Here is a 13,776-nt window from a genome sequence, read left to right on the forward strand (position 1 = left end):
ATTTTCCTTCAATTTTCTTTGTTTTGACGCCAGATATTCTAATTAGCTGTATAACCCATGGAGAATTTGGGTCAGAGTAGCTTCATTAGCATAATATGATGAATTGTGCAGGAAGAATCAGAAAGTGAAATTGACCAGTTGCGACTTCTGACTCAGCGGGAAACCGAATTTATAACTATGTACTGTTTTTTCTTATAGCGAAGTAGATGTTAGCGTACCCTCTTTTATATACGGTAAGAGGGTATAATACGCCCCACCGCACAGTGAGGCGAAACTGAAAAAAACACGGTCAACAGTCTTTCCTGAGTTTCACAGATGTTTTCATGTTTTGATATCTTCAGGAAAGTGTCCTAGGACAACATTCTACATCTTTTAGGATAAGCACCTTAATTTTTCTTAAGGTGCAACTGCAATCTAAAAAAAATTTGGCTCCGCAACCAAAATTTATTTTGAACAGCTTTGATGAACATAAATGCCATCTATATATTTTTCCATAAGAGATATATACGTTGCACCTTAAAATTAGTTCTTCAACTTTCTATTCTACAACTTAATTTTTTCTACATTGGAAAGTTTTAGATATCGTCGAAAACACATAACTTTTTTGAAGACTCCAATGATGTATGACATGTGTATCGGGATATAAATTGATTTTTCTTTAAAAAAATGCTTTTTTTCATTACAAAATTTCTCAAAATTGTGAAACTTTGTGAACCAAAACTCAGCATGATTAGATTCTTCCTGTTATGTAGTATATGTAAGCAAAGTATAACAATCCGGACTTGTCGGGTTTTTTAGTTTTCCTGCATTTTTATACTTTATAATGTATGGATATTTCGCAGTATCTATAGAACGGGCGTTAGTAAATCAGCACGTCATAATACAGAATAGTAAAGTCAATGCAAGATATATCTTCTATTAATAAAAATCAACATGGAAAAACAATGGAAGTTTATGAAGCACCGGGGCAAACTGCTCCACTTCTATTTCCTGGACTGAAAACAGTATCATTTCATTAAAATCAACGTACTAAGTTAGTTTGGTATTTTTAATGAAACAACAATATAGAAAATTTTATAAAAAGAGCTATTTCGTTGTAATTTCCCACTGTTTTTCTATAAGCTTCACTTAGAATGAGTCGGATTTGATAGAACTATTTCGATTAGCTTATTAGAATATTAAAGTTAAGCAACTCTGTTTTTAGAATGGCTAGTGCTTGTAGAATTATATATGTCTCCACAACAACTCATCACCGGCCAAAACGCCCCAACAGGTTTTGCATGATATCTCCCATTTTAGTACCACTGCAAAGTAATTATTTAGGCAATGTTGTATTTTATCTAACAGTATTACTGATTTTTTTTAAGTATATCGAAATTTCAGACATTGTGTGACCTTTTTTCAGTATAATAAAAATTTCAGGATTGAGGCGTATAATCCCATTGTTGTGGGGTATACTCACCAATTGCTGTGGGTTATACCATCCTTTTGTTGTGGGGCTTTTTACACTAAAATATGGCATTTTGCCCTGGGTGAACGAAGAAACTATAATTTGAGAGAAACTATAATTCCCTTATTCCAATAAGAATAAAACCTAATTTAATCCCCCTAGTGATGCAGTTATACCTTTTTCAATCACTAGCATGATTTGCTACACCCAAGCAAAATAGTATATTGTTGTTATTCATTGATAATGTTTGTCGAATTATTGAGTTTTCAAAGGTGAATCTGCAACCATCTACGTTGAATAGCTACACCCAAAACGAATCTTTGGGAGCGTAAATGCAGCTGCCTTTTCGCTCACGAGCTGTGAGCGAAAAGCTCCCAAATGATGAAGGTTGGAGTTCAACCAACCTCATACTTGTGCAATACAATATCGTACCCCATAGCTACACGCTGTTGGCTACACAATGCAGAGATAACTTGAATAACACATACAAATGTCCCCAAAGGGTGTAAATAGGCGTTTTGGAGAGTAGATGTTTGTCGATGCAAAATGCGTCAACGACGATGCTGCAATGCTTGCGGCGGGAAACCAACCGAATTATCTCACGTATCATTAGTGTGAAGCTTATACATGCAATTTTACTACTCAACGAACGTATGTCGTCGTGGTACGAGTCTAGATATCTGATAGCAGGATTTTTTTACTTAGTAACTTTCTAGGTTCCATTTGGGTCCTAGGCAAAAGTTATCTGTGCAAATTTTAAGCTCGATCGGTGAAACTTTATTTTTGCGCACAGCGTTTAAAGTTTACATACACCCAAAACGACACGCTCAGATTTTCTGTTATTGGGCTCACAATCTTATTCCTAAAAGCAATCCTTTTTGAACATTGAGCTGTTCGCGCACAGTTCGAGATGAGCGAAACCCTTACGAATAACAAAATTAATGGCTTGTGTACAGGACACGACCACGGTGACATTAAAAATGCAGCTTTTTTCAAGAGCGTGCAAATGAATTTTATCTATCACACATATCGACTCACGTTCTTGTTCACTCGCCTGTTTTCATATGTTACAATTTGCTATATACCCTCCCCATCAAAACATAATTTATTGAAGGTCTTTTAATGGTATCTATTAATCAAGTATCTCACTAGGTGATTGGCATTATTTGGCTGATCCATCTAGTAAAAATAGGTTGGTCTGTCCAGAAAATATATTCAAAAGAAAAGTTCCATATTGAGAGCTGTGATGAGGAAGCCCACGCCGCCAACGGAAATATACAGATTCTCCATGAAATATGAAATTTCATTTTCCATTTAAATTTTCAATAATGTACTAATGAACTTAAGTAAACAATCTTAAGTTTATGTATTTCTTGATCGATTAGTGGTGGAAAAAATGAAATTATTTGATAAATTACATTGTCATGCAACGTTCGCACTACCAGTTAAAACGGGTTTTTATGCTATCTTGGTGACATTTTTCTTGTTGCTAATTATAAAAACGTGTTATAACTCTGTAGTGCAAACATTGTATTATTAAACCAATTCTGCAGCGTTTTATGTTATATAGGTGTTTTATGTGGTAATAGGACTGACATAATTTTATCTTCAGTACAGCGGTTTGTTTCATAATTTAAAACAGATTTATTTTAAAATTTAAAGTAGTATACCCAACCGTTCTATTTGTTGTATACTTTAAAACGCAATTAGAACTGTGTTTTAAATACATAGGGTAGGACAGATATTCTGACTGGTTAAACTGGGAAACAATTTTAAGTCCAGTAACGCTTAAGACATGGCTTGAATTTGAATCGAAAAAGAACACCCGCTTCAACTGCTGCTGGGACGGTAAGTTCTGTTTTAAAATTTTCCGTTGTGTGCAGTACGAAACAAAAGTGTTTGAAATTATAAAACAAAAAGTTCTGCTGGGAATGTGATTGTTTCCGATACAATTACACTCAGATTTTTCACGCAGGGGATACAGGCCGTGTAAATGAAAACCGCGTAAATTAAAAAAAAAAAACGCGTTAATGAAAACCGCGTAAATTTCAAAATCCGCATAAAGAAACCTGAGTGTACTCTCCTATATAAAATACTACTCTGCTGAACAGTGCAATAGCTACAGAAGCACGTTGTCAGATGCCTTACTGATAAAAAACATATAACCGATATATGAAACATGAAAACCAATAGGCTCTTTACCCTACGCAGCTACAAAGCGCCGTAAACATGGATTAACAAGTTACAACGCACACGCATGCATAAAAATAAATATATTTTTTTCAAACGTAACACTCTTAAGCAGCACACACCGTATTGAACTAAATCAAAACCACCCCGCCCACCCACTTTGCAAATCATTCTGTGACACCGTGCTGGTACCCGAAAAATCCGCACACGACCACCGCTGCCGAAAATGCATAGCGTCTACCGCTTATTGTAGTGCCCAGACGCTGCAGCCATAATCTTACCCGTTCGACATAAGAACAAAAACTGATTCAAACGGGTACGCGTCACCTCTATTTATAAACTAACCGTATATGGTTTAGTCACTTAGGTGCGAGTGTGTGCGAATGCCAACGTTACCGAAAATCGATAGCGCTTATTGCATCGCCCGGAGACGATGTTGCTCCTATGGAATAAAAGCAACAACTGATTTAAACGGACATACGTTGCTTCTATTTATGACTTTTCGTGTTTCATTGAGCATCTAAGCTGCCCTCTTATGACGGCTGTGTCTGAGAAATCTGCCTCACGAATGGTAATTTTCCCGTTTTTCGTGAACTTTTTAATTTTACCATTTTCCAAAAGTCTACTTTTATTGGGGAGATATTAAATTGTTACCAATATTTAAGTTAGGTGTTTCTGAATCGGTTGGTGTATGAATGATTAAAATCCATCTAGTAATATCGGAGTTATAAGCGTGCAAACCTTACATAGTTTCGTTACATGGGAGATAGTTTAGATTTTAGAATGACACCTAGCCCCAGATAGTGGAGTAAGACATTTTTAATGTCAAAAATGATGGCACACACTCGCACACGTTTCGTTGTTAGTATTTGGTTCCGTATCTTTCTTCTAAAGCTTACATTTCCTCCACCCGCTCTTCACAAGCAATCTCATCAATATTGCTGCTGCACTGCATTTTGTTTCGTTTCACTCTTTTCTCTGATGCTATAAATAGCTCATGACCTGAAACTTCTAGCAAAAAAATCCTGCTATCAGATATCTAGATTACAGCCGACAAAACTTCTATTCGCTAAAACACCTCTTTCCTACTCGTACCATGACAACATATGTTCGTTGAGTAGTAAAATGGCATATTTAAGCTTCACACTAATGATGAGTAAGATAATATCGGGTGGCTCCCCGCCGCCGGCATTGCAACATCGTCATTCACGCATTTTCCTTTGTACCATTTTCCCAATGTTTATTAATATTCCTGGTTATATGTATGAATTGATTACAAAGCCTTGCCAGAAAAAAATACTAACGGGTAGCATCAGGACTGGTACCGACAAACATCTACTCGCTAAAACGCCTAGTTACACCCTAAGCCATAACGACACATGGCAAGTAGATGTTCGAATGAGCTATAAAAACTGCTCATCATTGCAGCAGCGATCAAAAGTGGCATAGTTGGTGTGTGTTAATAAAGTTATCTCTGCTTTGTATAGCCAACAGCGTGTAGCTATGGGGACAATATTGTATTACACAAGTATGAGGTTGGTTTTTCAAGGAAACAAAGTCTCGAAAACCTTGAAACGAACTGATGCTTAAAGAAAAAGTTATTAAGTAAAAACCGACTGATGGACGAAAATATCAGTTTCTTTTATTGACGAAAATATAAATTTTCATAGCATCACTGCTGCTGATGGTCAAATTATAGACAAAATGGCTAACTTTTTTTATTAATTTATCCCTTAAAACTCTTATGAAGTGACCAAACAGTTCAGATCATTAATTAAGACAAAATGAGAAAAGGCCATAACGAAATTGTATATAATTGGACAGCCAACAGCAGTGGTGCTATAAAAAATGAATATTAGTTGAATTGGGGTGGTTCTTGTGATTAGGGTGTTCAAAGTAGTAATTTTTTAGGTATGTAAAATTCTGCTTCATAATGTTCTACAAAGTTACAAATCAATCAAATTGAAGCAACTTTTCCAAAGTCTCCATATGGCTATCTCTAATGGTTCATGTGTTATGATTTTTGCAACATTTAAGGTAGGGTGGCTCTTGAAAAATTGGTTTTCTATAAATATCTTTTTATGTGTTAATTTCTTGCAAATATATAGATATTGTTTTACAGGTTTTTAGAAGTTTTGTAAATGCACATTTTTGCCAAAGCAATGAAGTTTCTATCCCTTTGTTTGCTTAGTTACAGGCGATTTTCAAAACAAAAATGGTTTTCTGCAAAGCTAAATATCTTCCAAGAATGCAAATAGATTATCAATCTTTCAATTTAATTTGAAAGATCGGAGCTTTTCTAGTTTTTAGTAAAAAAAACTGCGAGTGTTATTTCTGTAAAAAAAAAAAAATTAATTTTTAAAAATTATGTATTTTTCAACAAAAATTGTTCATAACATTTCAAATAGACGAGATAATGACTTTATTACTTCAGCAAAAATATGCGCCATACAAAGTTCTAAAAGTGCTGCAAAGAAAGTATTCTTATGTTAAAATCAAATGAGAAATAGTCAATGTGTGTGATAATGCCAAAAGTCACGGCAATTCTATTGGATATGTAAACTTTTTTGAAAGAACAGTCTACCATACGTCTAAATGGGTGCGTGGTGTCAATTAAATCACTCGGAATATGGCATTTGAATAGTTCCTACAAGACGCATGACTTTTTTGATTTAGGATTGAGCGTATAATTAGTGCTAATTTTGGTGCTAGTTTAGATTTATCAACTAATTTGCACCAAGATGGTGCTAGTTACTGATGAGGAAAATCCGAGGGGGTCCCCCCTTTGAAAAAATTTTGAGTTCCGGCTTATCGGCCCAACCATTTCCGAGAAACTAATATGAGTTTGCTAGTTTTGAAAGATGGCCGCTTTTCCCGGGCGCTTCCAGAACCGTCTATGGTGGTCAATGTAGTCAACGAAAGTTTTTTTGGCCGTCGGTGACCTAGAACTACATATTTAAGTTGTTTGAGAGATATTTTAGCGAAATTTTTACCTTTTTTGCTTTCATCGGAGTATCGGTTTGAATCACAATTTGCTATGTGATCGCACGCTACAACCCGTAACTCCGGAACCGGAAGTCGGTTCGGGATAAAACTTAATAGCCATTTTCGGGGACGCAACATCTTTCATTTGAGACTAAGTATGGCTGATTCGGTCTAGCCATCTCCGAGAAACCGAAGTGACTGTTATTCTGAATTTGGATACTTCCGCCGGGGCTTCCGGAACCGATGATGGTAGCCAATGTGACCAAAAAGACTTTGAATGGCTGTTAGTGACCTAGTACTACAAATCGAAGCAGTGGTGGTCACATTTTAGAAAATTTTTCACCATTATGCATTCGTTGCAGAATTTTTTAAAATCGACATTTTCTACGTGATCGTACACATCGCCCTGTAATTCCGGAACCGGGAGTCGGATCCATTAGAAATTCAATAGCAGCCTATGGAAACGTTGCACCTTTCATTTGGGACTAATTTGTGAAAATCGGTTCAGCCATCTTTGAGAAAAGTGAGTGAGATTGTGTTCGCGTACACACATACATAAACGCACATACACACACAGACATTTGCCGAACTCGACGAGCTGAATCGAATGGTAAATGTCATATGTCTGTTTTCAGAGAAATTGCAAAAATCGTTAAGAAAGTTCTAAGAATGTTTGCCGATGACACTTTCTACACACCTAGAAAAAATCGTGTAAATTTACGTCTCCTGACCCTGACATATACGAGCATCAAAAATGACTTAGTTTTACGTTTGATTCCAATTTTACATGACATTGAATTTCGTAAAGCACGTAATTTTACTTTACATATGGTGTTGTTCTGAATGGTAGTAAGTGTAATTTTATGTCATTGAGCATGTAAAATATATGTTTCATGTAAAATTAAACGGAACACGGTTATTTTTCGTCAATTAGTGAATTACGGCTTGTTAAATTGTGTCATGTTTGCAATTACGTCAACGATAAAATTCAGAATTTTTTGGTGTGTATCTAAAACCAACGGTTTGGGCGCAAACAGTTTTGTCTTCCTAAATACATATAGCTTTGAGACCATAGTGCAATGTGGTTATATGCCTCATTCGAATTATTGAAATTTTTATCGTGCTAAAAAGGTCACACACAAAATCAGTATTACTGTTATATAAAATACAAAATCGTATATTTACTTTGCGGTGGTACTAATAATGGGGCATACCATCCAGACCTTTGTAAGGCGTTGTGACCGGTGATTAGCCGTTGTAAAGACATGAACAATTCTACACGTATACATAGTTTTAAGCCATGCTTAACACTAAGTTAGGAACTTTAATATTCTAATAAGCTACTCGAAATAGTTCTATCAAATCCGACTCTTTCTTTGGTTAAAAGCTTATAGAAAAATAGTGGAAAATTACAGCGAAATAGCTCTTTTGAAACTTTTGTGAATGTTATTGTTTTACAGCATATTAAAAATACTAAACTAACTTAGTACGGTGAATTTATGAAATGATACTGTTATCAATCATTTTTACTTTCCAGATAATTCAGGAGTCCGTGTGAGGCGCATTATAACCTTTTACCCTTTTTTTTAACTCGAATCCATTATCTCAAATTCCACCCTATCATTTGAGCCAATACTTTGAACAAAGATGGTAGACACTACTCTAACGAACGATTTTAAATTAGTTTGGTAATAATAATTTAAATCAGGATCACTATCCTATTTAATTAGAATGCACAAAATTGATCGATTGAAATACAGTTGAAATGCTACTTGCAAATGAATAAATTAATAGTAATTTTCTCTATTTTCTCGCTAAATTCATTTGCAGCAAATTACTGCAGAGCGGATTTCCTTCTATCCGTACATGTAAGCAGTTCACGTGTCATTAAAGCTGCGAAAATTAAATATTCTCATAGTTAGGACGCTAGAGTTTCGCATCTCTTTGAACAGTCTTTCTCATGACCGTGTCATTGTTCGCAGCTCAAAACATCGACCTTCTTTCATTTACATACAAAGCTTTCATTTCTCGGAGATTTCACTGGTTGTGTAGTAAAAGCTCTTCGTTTGTGTTTATGTATCACCATTGAATCCTGACAAGCTTTTCTTTGAGAACACGGTACGATTCTGTGCCATATGATTTCCCCGAAGCTGCCACTATATATACCGAACGTTCCCGAACATTCGTCCTTTTTGCAGCCATCGACCGAGAGCCTAGTCCCAGCCAAAACATTGCGCTCGCCTTTGAAGGACTTCCCCCGGTACTCGTTGGCGGAGGTTCAGTTCAAATCGCAACGCCAGACGGGATACAACGCGCACAACAAACATTACACATATACACATAGACAGTGCAGAAAACACCAAGCCACTTCCTTCATCGCTATCCACTTGCTACCGACCAGGCAACTTCCGCCGACGTCACGCGTATCACCTATCAGAAATACCCATCCAAACACTACCAACTCACTAGAAATACCGCCCACAACCACCTCATAAACCACGAAATATACGGCGATCCTTTACCTTCAAACCGTGCAAGTGAGACTCGGCAAAGAAGAAAAGTTTTGAGTTTAGCATATTTGTTTGTGCATGCCTCGTCGCTATCGCCGTCGTCGTCGTTGCTGCCGCGCCGTTTTCGTCATCGCTTTTCCCGCCTGTTCGGTCGCGTTGCTCTAGAATTAATTGTATAGTGGTGGTTCCCATCGATTCCACGTTTGATTTCTGCTGGAGGACCATAATTGACAATTTTCCTTCTCGTCAATGATGTTGATGATTGTTCCGGTGGCCTAACAGTACAGTTTGCTTCTCGACAGTGTTGGTGTCGTTTTGGGCTCGTCATGTTGCGCTTATTATTTGATGATAAAGTTACGATATTAGGTGAATCAAACAGCAGAAGTGTTACGGTGAAGTGTAACAGTGCACAGTGTCCCCAATCCAGAATTTAGGATGACAAAAATATTTGTGACAAATCTACTGGTTCTAGAGCTTTTCTCTCTTGGAAACAAATAATTTGTGTCAATTGAGGTATATCTTGAGGTAGGTGACATTAGGGTGACCCTAATTGTTAGTATAATCTGAAAATTATTTTCGAAATAAGATAAGCTAGAATAATCAAGTACTCCGCTATATTGTAGTACAACCTTTTAAAAGCAACTATGCTGAAGATGTTATATTTGCAACTTTGATGGTTTTAATTTTGCAGTAATTTGAAAGTTGTGTATTAGTATTTATAATTGCAGATTTAGCTCATTTCGTTCAAAAGTTATGAGCATTTAGTTGAGAACCACCACAAAAATTTCATAGTCATTAATAGGTGCATTAATGCGGTCCAGGCGGATCTCAATACGACTACAACTAAAACCACTATTCCGCTACTGTTTTTTTTTTGCGGCAAGCGGATTCTAATACGATTACATAAAGAACAAAAATTGAGCGTATCTTTCGCCACGCTCGGGAATGGTTTGGGAAAGTTTTTCGCTTCCGATGTGAATTTCGACATGGCCGCCTCTGAAAAAAACTATTCGCTATACTCGGACAGCTTTGTTGAAGATTTTATTTATCTATCTGATCTTATTCTAAGGATAGTTGCTAGGTTACAATGACAGTTTTACTTCTGATAGTACGATCAGTGTTTATTTTCACAATATTCAAACTAAAATGAAATTAGTTAAATGAAAATATCCTCTGAGAGTTTCTCTCGTCATATACTATCAATTTCTATTTCTATTCAATTCCTCAAAATGTACTATTTCTTTCGAATGCAACAAGAAGGAATGAATTTCACTTGCTCCATTTTGAGATGTCAACATTTGTAAAAGAGGTGTTTTTTTTATTAAAAATGCTCATAACTCTTGAACTAAATGAGCTATCCCTAATCTGCATTCATAAATAATATTCGCCTCGATGTAAAAATATATTATTTGAATTTTTTCACGAAAAAGCTGATTTCTTAGCGACTCCCTATTATACAACATTCTAATAGCTGTAAAAGTAAAACCAATAAAGTTACAAATATTACATCCTCAGCAAAGTAGCTTGCAAAAGCTTGTAGTAAGAGTTTGCGGAACATTTGATTACTCTATCTCATTTTATTTCGAAAATAATTTTCGGATAATACAAAGAATTTGGACCACCCTTATGTCACCAATCTCAAAAGATGCCTCAATTGACGCAGATTATTTGATTCGGCGATATATGAGCTCAATAACCTGATATTTTGATACAAATATTTTTGTTATACTAAATTGTGGATTGGACTTTGTCAGGAAGTAAGTCAAAATAGTGTGAGCTCATGCCGTGTTTGCAACATACAAATTGTGCAAAGTCGGCTATCTCGATGGATATGAGATTATTGTTCTACAACTACTGCACATGGGGATCATGTTTGAATTGGATAAAACAAACTGATTGGACATCTCAGCGGCTCTAGTTATACCGCAGTAACAAGGCAAGAGAAGAGGTAGTTTTGATTAGGATACGGATGATGAAAAATATATATATTGTACAGAATTACAATTCTTAAGTAGTGAGGTATTTCTAGTGCTATATGAGTCACCCGCTGCTTCACAGGAAATAATAGGATATAAAATAAAGATTGATGCTCGAGACGTTCGGTTTAACAGTGATCTGCTACTTGGGCCTTTATACGGCCATCACCTACCAAGTTGAGTAACTAATGATGTTAGCTGCCGTCACATAAATCCAACATAGTGTATTAGCTTTGTTGAACACAATATAATATAGAACACCTTGGAAAAGGCGTCAATTGAATCCTGAATCGTTGAACCCAATGATTGATGGACTTCAAGTGGTTCGAGCGAAGTTTATTGTTGTAAGTTTCGGTAGTTTTGTTAATTTTTTGCCAGCTTTAATATGGAGAAGGTATTTACCTTATGTATCAGTTGAGGTACATTTAATATGTCAATTGATTTGTGCTGAACTATTGAGTTTTAAAGAAAAATAAAAATGCTTAGCTTTTGAATTTTATGTGGGCAGTCCCGCGAGCGTACAGCAAACAGGTTTAAATTCTTAGTATGGCCGAAGATTAGTAAGCTAAAATGTTTCGATTCTACTTTCGCCGATTTTTTTGTTTTTCCCGTTCTCTATCCAAAAAATTCAAACAAAATTATGTTTTCTAATCTCATTGAAGAAATGCTCTATTCGATATTTCTACAATTCGACAAGATGAAAGTTTTCGTATGGATGAAAAAACGCTTTTAATCCATCTAACAGTGTGATGATGCATTTATTATATTTATTATCACTCACTTCGGATATTATATCGACTGAAAACCTTTAGAACAGGATGTTTCACGATGATTTTGATAACACATACGACATGGGAAAATGGCAGGATTCAGAAAAACGCTCAAATCAGCTTGGGACTAAACCAAATCAAAACTAAAGCGAAAGTACGTTAAGCATAATGGACGTTTGGCAATACTATACGTTAGTCATAATGGACGATTGGTATAATGTACGTTAGTCATAATAGACGACAGGCTTAATTCATTAAATTCACTATAATATAAAAGTATCGCAACGCCTTGTTTATTGTAGAGAGTTTTTTTTGGGTAAAAAACTACACTTTGCTATAGCATGTCTTCGTATAACTTTATCAAGAGACAGCAATACCATGCGAGATATTTATCCATTTTAAGTATTTTTTTTGTTGGAGACGAACCACTGCGACCAGTATTTAGATCTGTTGTGGTCACCATTTTAAGTATAGAATTATTTTTATTTTTACCGTGGATGAGCAATGGACATTAACTCAATAAAAAGTATATTGAAGGGTATAGCAGAAAAATTGTTTGAGTAAATCCAGCCTGAAGTAATATTTTACTTGGCTGGTTTAAAATCATATTTTTAGATAAAATATATGAATAATTAAAATTATATTGATGGTGCTGAAATGAAATCTGCATGGAACTTGTCGTAAAGGCTTCTGAACATATTAGAAGCCGAAAATGGTACCATTACAATCCAAATAAATTGGCTCAAATTGAACTCTCCCCACGTAGTTCGGAGATTAAGCAACACGTATAAAAACTGTTATAAGTGTTTTGTACAATATGTTTATTTTTTCCTGGGACGTTTTACCATACTGAACTAGATCTTGTCCCGCCTAATTCGGGGTCGTCTCGTCATTGTAGAATAGTTTCTTCAAAAATAGTAATGCTGTGAAGGTAGAAGTTTTCGATATGTTCTTGTGTTAATTTGTGTTGTTGTGTTAATTTGCGGATTTCTAGCGCTTCAGATGTACTTTCTGTGACTTTCTTGATTAAACATTAGGCAGAATTCCAAGAAGCCCGTTATCGGCATCAGCTCATCGATGGAATTTCGTGTTTGGCGACACTTACGCTCAAAATTTTTTGAAAAAATGGGGAGGCCCACCAATTTTCAAGAGTGCTGATTCAGTCCAAGAAGTTGAATTAAAATAAATATTTCGTAAACATTTTTGCATGTTAAGGAAATATTCCTTCTTATAAATGGTTGCCTTTGATTCCCACTTGAAATCATTTGCCAATGTATATGATTTCTTGTCGTGCAGGTCAGAAAGGATTGATGACTTTAAATATTCCATCTATTTCGTAAAATTGCTCGCAACACACCTTTCTGAACATTTCTCTATTAAATCACAAAGATGATTTCTTGTAACTATGGTAACAGTTCCGCCCTATGCTGAAAAATATACAATTTGATTTCGATTAGGGTTTTTTTACATTCCTTACAAAAGAAATGTATAGGATTCGCTCAAACTTTGAAAACTTTTTCCGAGGCCCGGAGGGCCGTGTCTCATATACCAATCGACTCAGCTCGACAAATTGAGACAATGTCTGTATGTGTGTGTGTGTATGTGTGTATGTATGTATGTACAAAATGTCATGTAATTATCTCAGCAATGGCTGAACCGATCTTAATGAAATTAGTTTCAAATGAAGGGCCTAACGTTTCCATTTGACACTATTATTTTTGATTTTCGATATGTTGTTTACTTTCTGAGATATGGGTGATTTTGTACTAAATCGCGGCAGGTTTTTTGCAAATAACTTTCAAACGATACAATATTGTATATAAACTGCACACAAATAGAAAGCTTGTAAAAATACCTTTCTAACAAGCTATAGATTGCCAAAATCCGTGCACGAG

At 35.6% G+C, this 13,776-nt stretch overlaps 1 protein-coding gene across 1 annotated transcript in view; it reads left to right on the forward strand.

The window, feature by feature from the left end:
- The first annotated feature begins 8,911 nt into the window (after window positions 1-8,911).
- The window catches only part of LOC131688961 (pleckstrin homology domain-containing family G member 5), a 267,837-nt gene continuing 262,972 nt past the window's right edge, over window positions 8,912-13,776 (forward strand). Inside the window, exons 1-2 of the mRNA XM_058973628.1 lie at window positions 8,912-9,660; window positions 10,890-11,083. The gene's annotated coding sequence lies outside the window, so the exon portion shown is untranslated. The remainder of the gene's footprint in view (window positions 9,661-10,889; window positions 11,084-13,776) is intronic.

Source organism: Topomyia yanbarensis, chromosome 3 (assembly GCF_030247195.1).
Source record: "Topomyia yanbarensis strain Yona2022 chromosome 3, ASM3024719v1, whole genome shotgun sequence".
Lineage (NCBI taxonomy): Eukaryota > Metazoa > Arthropoda > Insecta > Diptera > Culicidae > Topomyia > Topomyia yanbarensis.